Raw genomic sequence first — 12164 nt, forward strand, 5'->3', positions numbered from 1 at the left:
CATCGACTTTACCCAAATATTCATGGCTTTGTAAGCCAACCTCATAGAGTAGTTCAAGCATGGAGGGCGAGTTCAGAGGCAACTCCAGATCTGCGGGCCTGCTCTCCTCTGTTGCCTCATCAAACGCGTGTAGTAGTGCAGAAATCACCAATTAGTCCCAACCACCAATTAATTCCTTCTAATGAACTCGCCAAACACAGTGTCTAAGCAGTTTGGTGGTTCTGCAGTTAGGCCTGGCTTGACGCTCACAGTTCTCTGCGCGAGCCGTTCCTGTGTAAAAACAGTAAAAACCCAATAAAATATTTTATCTGCGGGAGCCTGCAACTCGCAACGTCACCATGTGCAATTGCAGGGATTGCTGGGCGGCTCCTCACTCTCTGGAGCACGTGTATTGTCATGGATAGAGTTTGTTAAAGTGGTTACTTAATACTGTTCTTAATACTGTACCAATGCTAGCTCACACTTATCGGTTTTCTATACATCTCAGGAGTTGGACCAGCTGTCCCCGGGTTTAATGTTAAAGTTGATAAGTTGATGTAAAAGTTATGACTTACCTGTTTTATCTTCCTGTATTTTGAAACCCAGATCCTTGTAATCCTCTCCCTCGCGTCGGGTACTCCTGCCGCTGCTCCCCGAGAAGATTTCCGGGTTCCCAAGCAGCGGTGGCGTCGCGAACCCCGAGCCCCCTACCCCTTAAGCTGAAATCTCTTAATAAAGGCCTATTTGATTGGAGCACAAGGTCTCCTAGGCCCATTTATTTCATGTGGGACGGCGGATCCAGCCGAGTCCTGTCCTGGCCGAGGTGAAGCCCGGCGGCCCAGGCCTGACTCACTGCAGGGTTAGTGCTGGACTGCACCGGGGAAAGGTGGGACCACCAGCTCCTCCTGCCCTCAGCCAGACAGAATTTAATAGGCCCAAAGAGATTGTTACGAAGTAAAGAAAAGCAAACCTCAAAATAGGGAAAAGTTGAACTAAAACGCAAGCTTCAGATCTGGTTTTATCTGGGGAAAATCACAATCTCTGAAGGTTAATGGGTAAACTGAAAAATTTCTGAACTTAGTGACTCTTTCCCAGAATAATTTTAGTAAGTGTTGCCTCTAATACAGCAAGGTTTTGCAGCTGAAGCAAAATCCAGAATAGCTAAGGTATAACGTACTTATAATTTAATGAGTGCTGCTGTGTTTTTAATATCAATCCCCAATAACATTAGTAAATTGTTCTAAATATACCTTTTCATTTGTGGTTTTAAAATTTTCCATTAAATTCATTTGCCAACTACAGTAAGGTAACCATTTAAACCTGGTTTGCACTAAAGTGGAAATCCTGTTTCTCTCCTTGGGTCTTTTTCTTGTGGTTTTTTGGTTGTTATTGTTTATTTGTTTGTGGGTGTGTTTTTTGTGTTTCCTTTTTTTTTTTTTAAGAAGAGAAGCTAAGATACAGATCATTGACACCTGTTTGTTGCCCCCTGTATTTTTGAAAAATTTTTAACCTCATAATTCATGTTGTATACCAGATCTGTTAATGCCAAATATGGCTTTGGTCCCATTGCTTCACTGTTTCGCATTTAGCACCTAAATGATTAGCTATTATTTATAAAAAACTAGTAATATCTGCCAAGCATTAAGAGTTTTCCCAACATCCACTGATACTGTCTGAGGAATTCTCTCAGACTGCAAGCAGCAGAAAAAAGCAGCATAAAATTAAATTTACAGAGAGTGAACGTGCACCTGTGAAGAGGCAGAAAATATCCATGTACCTGATATTAGCCAACTGTACCACAGAATTACGATTTTTCTTTAATTTCTTAGTCCAAGAGGTGTGTCTAGGAAGACCATGTGGATTTAATGGAAAGTTTCTTGCTGGAAGGCTGATGACAAACCGGTGGCTGGTATTCCTGGCAGGGCAGAGAAGATGGGATGTGATAGGATCACGCTGTCTGCTTCTCCTGCCTTGCTGCCTCGTCTAAGTTTTTACTGGGTTGTACCTTTGCTAATTTCCTCTCCCCTTATAAGTGGATGACAGGGCCTCTAACAGGTTCAGGGACAATTTTGGGAAATCACGTTTAATGGGAAAAAAGGAAATTAATGCAGAAGAGACCCTCAGAACTGACTACCTTTGGAAGCAGGAAAATTTTGGTTCTCTCCTGTTAGGAATAAGGATCTTCAGCCTGGAATAGAAAAGGTAGAAATAACTATTGTGCATTGTGAAAACAGAATGAATGGAAGCTGTAAAAATTTACTGGTTTCAGTCAGAGGCTTTCAGCTGACAGTTGAAAGAGGAATAAACCTATCAGAAGTTAATAATTGGACGTCTTTGAAGAAGAAAAGCAGTGCATAAACGTCGAACCACCTTCATAGCTAACATACATAATTTCCCTCCGAAGTAAAAGCCTTACAATGGATTTTATAGAACGTAGCCTCTCTAGACAGATTGCAAAGCAGTGTCAGCTCCTGCTCTGTGTGCTGAACAAAACACTTTCAAAACCACCTCTGCAGACATTCAAAAGAAAGCAGAACTGGAAGTTAATTTTCCTTCCTGTTCAGGAGGTGGCAGTGGAGACACAGCAGTGGAGGAACGTCAGCTGGAATTTAGGTGGTGTCTCACAGAAGGATAAAGTCAGCAGCAATTTGCTGCCCATGACCAGGCTGTGTAGCACAAAGTGAGAGTCCCTCTAGAAATGGCCATTTTAAAGTCAGGAATGAGGTAAAGAACAGTGAAGAATCAAACTAGAGAAATTCAGTCTTTACAAAACTCAGGAAATTCATTTGAGTGCAGTTACAGCCACTTCTGCTGTCAGCCCTTATGGTATTTACTTTTGTTTATGTGAGAGATATCCTTCTTTAATTAGACTTGCAATGCCAAATGTATGCACAGCTTGTGGAGTGAGCAACACAATGCAACTGTGTTTTAGATTGCTCTGTACAGTACATTACAATTCAGTGTTACTGTGCTGCTGGGACACATTTGTGAGTGTATGAAAAGATATATTAAAACCATTTCCTTCAAAATGCAATTTTGTAAGGTCCCTCTTTCAAATGTCTTGCCACAGGAGGTGATCCATCCTCACAGCAGCTCTTCAGGAGATATAGATCTTAGCGAGTTTTCTCACTGTTTGGATACAAAATTTAAAGCAAGCAAAGCCTCAGAAAAACTCAGAGGCAGAGCCAAAAATTCCTGACTTTCAGTACTTCCAGTGCTGTGCTTGCTTTCTTTTAATTACAGATGTATTGGTTTTGTTTTTCCTCCCTCTGGTGTCAGAGGGTGGCTGATTAGCACTTGTGCTTTGCCTTTAGTTGTTTATGGATTTCTACAGTTCGATGGTTTGATTTTTATACTGACAGAGATTTTCTCAGGTTCCCCCGACTGTGTGGGAGCAGCTGTGTGTTTGCTTGGGAGCTCAGGGACAGAGTAGTGACAATATTGTCTCTTTATAAGAGAATGAACTGAATGGGGATGGAAAAACCACCACAAGAATTTCTAAGATATCATGCAAAATATTATTATTCATTTCACAAATCACTGTAACTACTGATCAAGGGAGTCAGTGTTCCAGATTGTTGTGGCATATGTAAATTCAAAGAGATAATAGGAGCTTGGATGTGTGGATCAGCAGAAAGGCAAAGTGAGAACCTACTGACAGTTGCATTTCCATTCCATGAGAGTTTATTTTTATAAAGGAGAATTTAAAAATAGTTTGGTTTTTTTTTTTTTTAAGATTATGCAGTAGAATAGAAAAAAAATGAAAATATACTTAGCCAGGTGAAAAAGAACAAGGGACACATTTTTTTAAAGCGTTATTAGAATTTTTCGTAGAAAAGCAGTGACCCAGAAACTTTGTGTGAGTGTGAAGTGTGGGCACTTGTGTTCACTCCCATGTGCACTGGCAGAGTGGAATGGCCTGCGCTGCCCTCAGCGCATCCCGCTGTGCTGAGGGCGATGGGGACACCGTGCCCTGGCAGCTCACCCCGAGCAGGGAGTGTCCCCTCCCGTGGGCAGGCTGGGTCTCACTTTGGTGATCCACGGGCAGTTGGGTCACCTTGGGCTGAGCTGATCCACTCCCTTAACTGAAAAGCTCACAGCGATGGTTGAAACTTGGACTTCTCTCACTCTCTGTGGCACAGCTGGGCCTCCTGAGGATTGAAATATTTTAGCCTAATAGAGAACTGGGGGCTTCACACGGGGAATAAGCCACAGTTTACAGGAAATTCAAATGATCCAACAGTTCCTTTTGGCAAGAGGAGCTCTGGCACTATAAGAACACTGCTGAGAAAGGAGGTTGCACATCCACTTCTGCGGGCTTAGGAGACAGTGACACCACTCCCATCGAGCTATTCTCCCTGTGGAGAGCAGCTGTGCTGAACAGCAGTTACACACTCACATCATGGGTGCAGGTGCCAAATGTTAATCAAGGGAACTCCACCACTTCCATCGACACAAGTTTCATCTCTGAGCCTCTTTCTTCTTTATTTAAAAGAATTTAAAGCTGCTTGAGCCAACGATGTCTCTTGCTGTACATTGTTACTGAAATGGGGCCCTCATCTCAGTAGCACCTCTCAGTTAATTATTTGTATTGCTGTCAGCAACACAAATATTAAAAGAACACATTTAAACATCAGTTGTACCACAGAGTTTTATAGAAACAAACTAAAAATACTCAGACCCAGTCTCAGCTTTTTCTTCCTATTATTATGAAGTTTCCATTCTACAACTCATATTTGGGAAAATACTTTATTATGGGAACTGTGAATCTGTCTCCTTCCCTTGCAGTGCACATGCTTGAACTGCATGTGTGAGGATGAAGAGAGAAGCAGTAAAGTGGAAATGAGAAAGAGCAGAAACCACAAGTTTCTTCCTACACACAAATTCTTTAGTTGTTATGCAGAGTCAGAGACATCTCTTTGTATTTTTGGAGCTTCAAAGCAATATGAGTTTCTTCACAGCCTATCCTGTAGAAATCTTTACTATGTATAAAACCAAAGAAAAAAATCCACACAGCCAAGCCTTTTTTTTTTTTTTTAATTCTTATTCTTATTTGACACTCACATTACAAAATTTAGAAACCATAGACAGTTCAGGCAAACTGTTAAAACACAGTATAAATTAGGGGGGTTTAATATATAAATTCTATACATAGGTAAGTTAGCTGGAACAGGACTGACAAAAGGATTTCATAACAATCTTACCACAACTGTATAAAAAGGCATGGGAGTAGGATGGGCACTATCATCATGAATGCAGGTTAAGACATTTTCCACAACAGCTATAAAGCGTAACAATGACCATGCTATTCTCGCAGTGTTTATGTGGGCTACAGGATGCATATTACCAATAACATTTTGCAAGATCTATGTACAGTCACAAAATCATAACAGCCACTTTCAAGTACCTTTACTGTTTCCTGCCTGTGCAATTAATAAAGTGTTGGTATTTGTTCTGGGAATTTCTAGCAAAGCTACATGGTTTGAGTTTTATGGATGGGTTAAAGTTGGACTCGATAATCTTGAACGTCCTTTCCAACCTAAATGATTCTACAATTTTATTATTCTATGGTAGAGAGATTTCAATTTGACCTGAAAATGCTAATCACAACATGAATCTTTTAATTTAATGAAAAAGATACAGGAAAAGTACAGTTCCTCATTCCTATCACTCACATGATTAATACATACCACTCTTTTAAGTAATATTTATTTTTTAGCTTGATTATTTTTAAACCTAATGTGATAATTTAGTTCCCATTTATCTAAGCACAGCTGTAAAAAGGACTAACACCAGAAGAAATGTAAAGCTAAAATTTGGGTATCTTTTTGGGTAATTTTTTGGAAGGACATTCTTCCCAGGTAGCCCTGGGCGTGTCACACAACCTTTGAATTTCTCAGTCTGAAAATAAAGATAGTTCTGCTTATCCATTTTTACTCTGTGCTTTTAGGTCTGTGACTAAATAGTATCATTCTAATAGTTTTAGAATACTATGTTCTTGGAGTTTAATTAAGATAGTCACTGTTGCTAATAAGTGAAAAAAACCGCTTAAAATCCGATTTTTTTCACCTTTATAAGCTGATGAATGCTCGCTAAGAGTTCTGGAACCCAGAGGATAATTTGTTTTCCATCTGTGTTGTGTACTAGTAATGGTGTTTTTACAGACAGACCCCTAAGGGAAGTACTTGTACATTTGTAAGAATCAGATTTTGAAACACTTGAATTTAATAGCTCTGCATGTGCATCTTTCACTAAGTTTTAATAATTTGGACAATTGTATTGGAACAATTCCTTCTGGTTCAAGGCAAGGACAGACAGTAAGTGATAACCCAGCTTGGGCTGCTAAAGAAACACAGATGATGTCAACAGCCTAAACTACAGCCCCTATTTTCTCTATTCTGTTTGCCCACAGACCAATCATCAAAAAACCATCACATATTCATTTCAAAAAGACTGGAATTTTGGAAGTATAATTCAATAATGAAAGCAGTGATATAGTACTGACCAGTAATAGTTCACTGAGGAAGTTATGTTGCTCTGAAAGGTAGCTGGAATATGTAATTGTAATTTTCTGTTCAAAATTCCATCAGAAAAGGGCTTTGCACCTCTTAGAAAGAAGGTTCCTTTACAAACATTTAACTTCTAGGACTCCTGAGCTCTGAACTGCTAAGTCTTCTGCATTCTAGGAGGCCTGGAAACATTGCTACACTGTAATATTAATCTGGGTTGGCAGTTTTAAGGCCATGGGGATGAAAAGAGGGAAGGACTCCTATTCTGTTATGACAGATTTGGAGTATGAATACAGAGCCTTTGTATGGCAGAGAGCTAGAAAAATGTTCCTTTGGCATTTTGCAAGAGCTGTTTATGGAGCAAAATACCACTTCTGTGGGGGGAAAGGCATCGAGGGAGGAGCGAGCAGTCCAAGCTGCTGTGAATTTACAGCACTCCAGCCTGTGCTGGCCACGGAGCAGGCAGGGGAGCTCGGCAGGAGTGATTCATACTGAGCTTCTTTCTGAGCTGAGGCTGCAGCCTGAGTTTCAGTGTCTTGCACCCGTGCAGAGTGTATGAAATACCAGCCATACAAGCTATCTGCTCCCTAGCTACACTTGCATAATGTAACAGTGCAGGATGTGATGCCTTGTATGAACATTAGCTTTAGTGTACTTAGTATTTTTGCCTATCTGAAAATATGCAGAAATAATTGTAAAAGTAATTAATATAAACCAGATTAAACTTCAGATCTGTTCCATCTAAAAAGGTAACTGGTTCAGCTGTTCCACAGAGCAGGGAGCAGTGGTTTCAGGGGACAGGAAACACTCTAGCCAATATTAAAATAAAATTATTGGTAACATTTTCTACACCAGTATTTCACTGTATTCTCTCCTGCCTTCGCCTGCCCAGCTGCCATTGGTATTAATAGAAGATATTTTGTTCCACTATGCCACCATGCAGTGAAATATGAAAGTCAACAACCATCAAAGTATTTCTAATAATTTTTAAAATATTTATTTTTCTTAGATCTTAAAATCTCTGTCAACTAAGTAACAAATTCTTTACTGTTTTAAGTCCACTAGAGAAAACTTCTTTTAGTTCAAAGAATCTTCTCGTAATCATTCTGTTGGGTGCGTAAGGAAGTATAGTAGGCTTTGCCTCAGGTGAACTTCCAAGAACTTTCTCTCCTTCAAAAGGGATGTGTCCCAGCATCAGAAAGCAGAGTGCAGGCTCAGGCATGAATGTGCACTGAGCTTTGAGATCATCCCCTGGTGGTGCCTGTGCTGCCATCCCACAATTCAGGAATGCCCTGCACCACCTACAGAGGGAATTCCACTCGAAAGGTGATGTTAGAAAGGACAAAAGAAAAGACAGCTTTGGCCCACAGTTGAGTCTCTGAGCAGTAACAAAGGGGCTTTTCCTTGTTTCTTTGTCACTCCCTAACCCCATTCTGCAACTACAACAATGGAAATAATCAGTTCACAATCAAAGGGGGTTTAATTTCCAATGAGAGAGTAATTTGAAACAGTATGGCTAATTTCTACCAGTATAAAAAGAGAAAAAGTTTCTTAAAGCCAGAAAGTCAAATTTTGCTCTCAGACATGAATTAATTCATTGGATCAGATTTAATCCTTGAATTTGCTGCTGAAACTTCAACAATGTCAAAGAAAACTTTTGCTAAGGCTGGACTTTCACCCTATTAAGTACATCTCTGAGAGTTGCACCTGGCACAGTGACTACACCAGCTGGCAATACAGATTAATACCTATGAATAACTAAAAACTGTACTACAGTTAATAATTACAAGACTGCTCCAAAGCCATCAAAATTAATTGGAGTTTTTCCTCTGGCACATTGCTGTGCTTGGAATCAGTCTCATTCCATGGAACACAGTCATTGCTAAGCCAGAGACAAAAATGTGTAACATTTTTACATTGATATGCATAACTATTTTTTCTACTAACGTGTCTTTTCTGTTGATAATTCCAATTACATACTCAGTGATCTGAGCTCTTTCTAAACTGGATTTACAGTCATGTGCAAACCAGTGCTCATGTGCTTTAAAACAAGGTGCATTATACTATTGCAATAAAACGTAATGAAATAATCAAGATATCAGGAAGGGACAGGCTTAATTTTAATTGAATGATTCTTTTATCACCACTGACCACATCATAAAATATTCTTGAGCTCAGAAAAATATCTGTACATTTAAATTGTTTCTTATTTGAAGTGCTTTAGCAGCTGTCCACACTTTTTTCAAGTGACACCTCAGCAGAAGCTGAGATCGCAGTTTGCTCTATCCACATGGGGAGCTTCCAGAGATGTACAACAGGATTGTGTTCATTGCCTAAGAGGGGGAATAATGACAGTCTGATCAGGGTACTCTGGTGCACAGGATGCTTGAGTGCTTGACTCATTTCAAGTTTCTGCCCTGAAAATTTAGTTGTGCCCAGCTGCCCTATATCCATGCACCTTTAATTCAGTAATGTGATCAATGTGGATGTGAAATTGAGGGCAACATTGTACGATTAAGTGTCTTCTGAAAGGCATTGAGCAAGTTCATCTACTGACTTCACACAAGCTGAAGGCACACAATTCCCTCCTTGCTTTCCACGGAGCTTTATACCTATCCCCGCATTGCAGGATGGCACACTCAAGAAATGGAAAAAGGGACTTTTGCTACCATTCTGAATACACTGGAGGAGGTGCAGAAGTGATTTCATGTATTTGGGTCTTTTAAAATACTGCTGTATACCAGAAGCTAAGTTAATGCTTCTGTTAGGCTGTGTCATATTCACATCTTACTAGCTTAGGGGTTTGATACCAACACTGCAGACCTACAGGGTTAGTTTTGCTCTGTTCTCTGTGTAGCATTAGTTCAAGCAGCTGCCAGGGAGTGAATCCACTCAAAGAAGCAGAATTAGAAAGCCACAACATTACTACAAGTGCCTTGTCTAGATGTCGGTCTAATGACTGCACAGCTAACGGTGGTCTAGTGCTTGGTGGGAAGTGATCCTTTCTTTTCATCATGGCAGGAGTTCTTTATGCCTTTATAGCAAGAAAAATAGATTACTGGACATGTATATATTCTCATTTTCATGTAATATAAATAGATTTTTAGAAGAAATTTATTGCCCAAGTTGTCATTCTTTTTTTTCAGTTGTCATTCTTTGTTTTCAGGTGCTTGTTGGTGAAGCAAGGCTCTAAGCCCGCTCCTGCCAGGAGCTGATCACACTGGTGAGACCACACAGATGCAACTTAAGGCTTACATTGTTTCTCTTTAAATAGGATTTAGCTACAAAATTCTGTGAAGACAAGCTATGTCTCCTGAAGTCTGTTTTTTAAAAGCACTGTCTTCTCATTTTAAGTTGCTTTGCACTCTCATCTCCAAGTCATTTTGCAAAGAGCAGTGAATGTCTCTGGAGATCAGACACTACCGATTAATGTGCCATGCACCTCTATAAAGCAATAATTGCTTCACTACTGCCCAAGAGATGAGGAAGTTTAGCACCTCTGAAAAAAGACCTTTTAAATGTGTGACTACATAAAGGCTTAAGAATAATTTAGTGCTTCTGGCAGTCCCACTAAGCCCTTAATACCCACCTAGATATGACCTTTATGCTTCCATTTTAAGCACTGAGGTCTGAAAGTTCTGGACTACAAAAGTGGTTTTGTTTGCAACAATGATAAACTTTAGGAGATCTAATTTAACTTGTACTTACAAAATTGCCCAAATTCATGGAAAGTGCCCCAAAATATAAGGAATTATAATGAGAAATCATATTGTAATTAATTGTCACCGTTTTATAATCTCATCTGTACCAACTTCTAGTGGCTCATTAGAAAAGGAGTGAGGATTTCAATTTTAAAAAGCAAGTTTTAAGAAAGGGCTCATCCACCTGCACTGGCTTTCAGCTTAGCAAAACCCCCATATTTCCACTGTGAAGTCACACTGTGCCTGTTAAAAATATGCAGAGAGTAAGAAAAAATTACCATTTAGGAAACACATTTAAACATTAGCATTGTTGTAGATACGTTTATGGTTATTGCTCTGGATTCATCTGAAATTTAACAGGCTTTTAATGGCTTCATTTTGGAAATGGTTCTGCCTGAAGGAACAGCTCTCTGTGTATAGTTTCTCTGTGCAGCTCTCAGCTCATGTACAAAAATTAACAAAGAGCAGATTCACGGTATCAGCAGAACAGTCATCATTCCATGGCTGTAATGATGCTGTACCATCCTTACACTTAGTTCTTCCATACAAAGCTCGAATAAACACATTTGAGTTTTATGTCCCCCCCGTCTGAATTCATGTGCTGATAGATCTACAGGAAAAGGAAGCCTGAAGTTCTGCCTCAAGCCCTGTTTGCAAATTCAGAAGAATCCATCCTGCTCAGTTCATAAGTGGATTCAGTGAGCCAGACTGGGCTCCCACAGGCCATGACCCAACACAGAACTGCTCTGCAGACACATTAAACCTGGAGAGCACCACACAGAGCATTCCCAGGCTGCTGCCCTCAAACACCAGCCTGCCCATGCCTCCAGACCAACAGCTCACTCAGGCACGGACAACTTTGAGGCCTGGCAGAGGGCAGGAACAGTTCCAGTTTTCTGGCTGAATAGGCCAACACAGCCAGGTTTTGTGATTACCCTAATTTTTCAAAACACCACAGCCACTTGGAATCACTCTGTGCTGAAATAAAATTATTACTGATTTCAAAGAAAGGGTTGCATCCTTCTGTTGTAGGGAGAGGAGGACTGGAACATCTGAAAAGGTAGCACCACGTTAGTAATAAAAATGCAAAGTTCAGTATGATGTGACATTTAGGGTTCATTTAAGCTTTTTGAGATATTTTCTGGGGCAATTAGGAACATTCCTTCCACACACAAACAATAATTCTACTGTTAGGGCTTAGTTTTGAATCTAATATAGTTCATTATCATTTAATGTATCTATTACAGTAGCACCTTGATTATTGTACAACTTTAAACACAAGACATAGACCCTATTTCATGTTATCTGTAAGGAAACCGTGAACTTTACAGCCTAAAAGTAAAAAAGACAAAAATGGTTATCTGTTCATGAATGACAAATTCTTTAGTGCATTCATTCCAATCTGAAACCCTTTGTCTTCTTAAAGCATACCATGTAGTTCCCAAGTTCAGAGCAATTACCCCCCATCCTCCTAAGCAACATGTTACAAAATAGGCAGTACTGTGTTAATTGGAACCTGATAGAAATGGTAATGCAGTACTTTTTTTTTTTCTTTGAGTGTGATAAAACCCATTAAATGATGCAACTCAGCATCAAAAAAATTAGGGAATACACTACATACATTAAATAGAGGTAAGTTGAGTCCAGAGTTATTTGCTTCTTCATTCAACCTCAGAAGTGGTGGGGGTGTCTTTAAGCAGCACCATCAGCCCTCTGTGCCCTCCTCAGACCGGCCCAGATTCACAGTAAGGAAAGCAACAACAGTGGTGGGAAGATTAACTAAGCAAGAGTCACACTCCAGAATGTTCTCTGTAAAAATCTGTGGGGTCAGGACAATGTTCCCATGCTGACATGGCCTATATGTGACAGACGTGTATGTGAGCGGTGTCAGTCCTCATCCCTGCAAGCTCCAACCTGCAGCAGTCAGTGCTTTGTTCAACAAGGCTGGGGGACTGCTATTGCAAGGTTAAGTTCT

Source organism: Vidua chalybeata, chromosome 15, assembly GCF_026979565.1.
Source record: "Vidua chalybeata isolate OUT-0048 chromosome 15, bVidCha1 merged haplotype, whole genome shotgun sequence".
NCBI classification, from domain to species: Eukaryota; Metazoa; Chordata; class Aves; order Passeriformes; family Viduidae; genus Vidua; species Vidua chalybeata.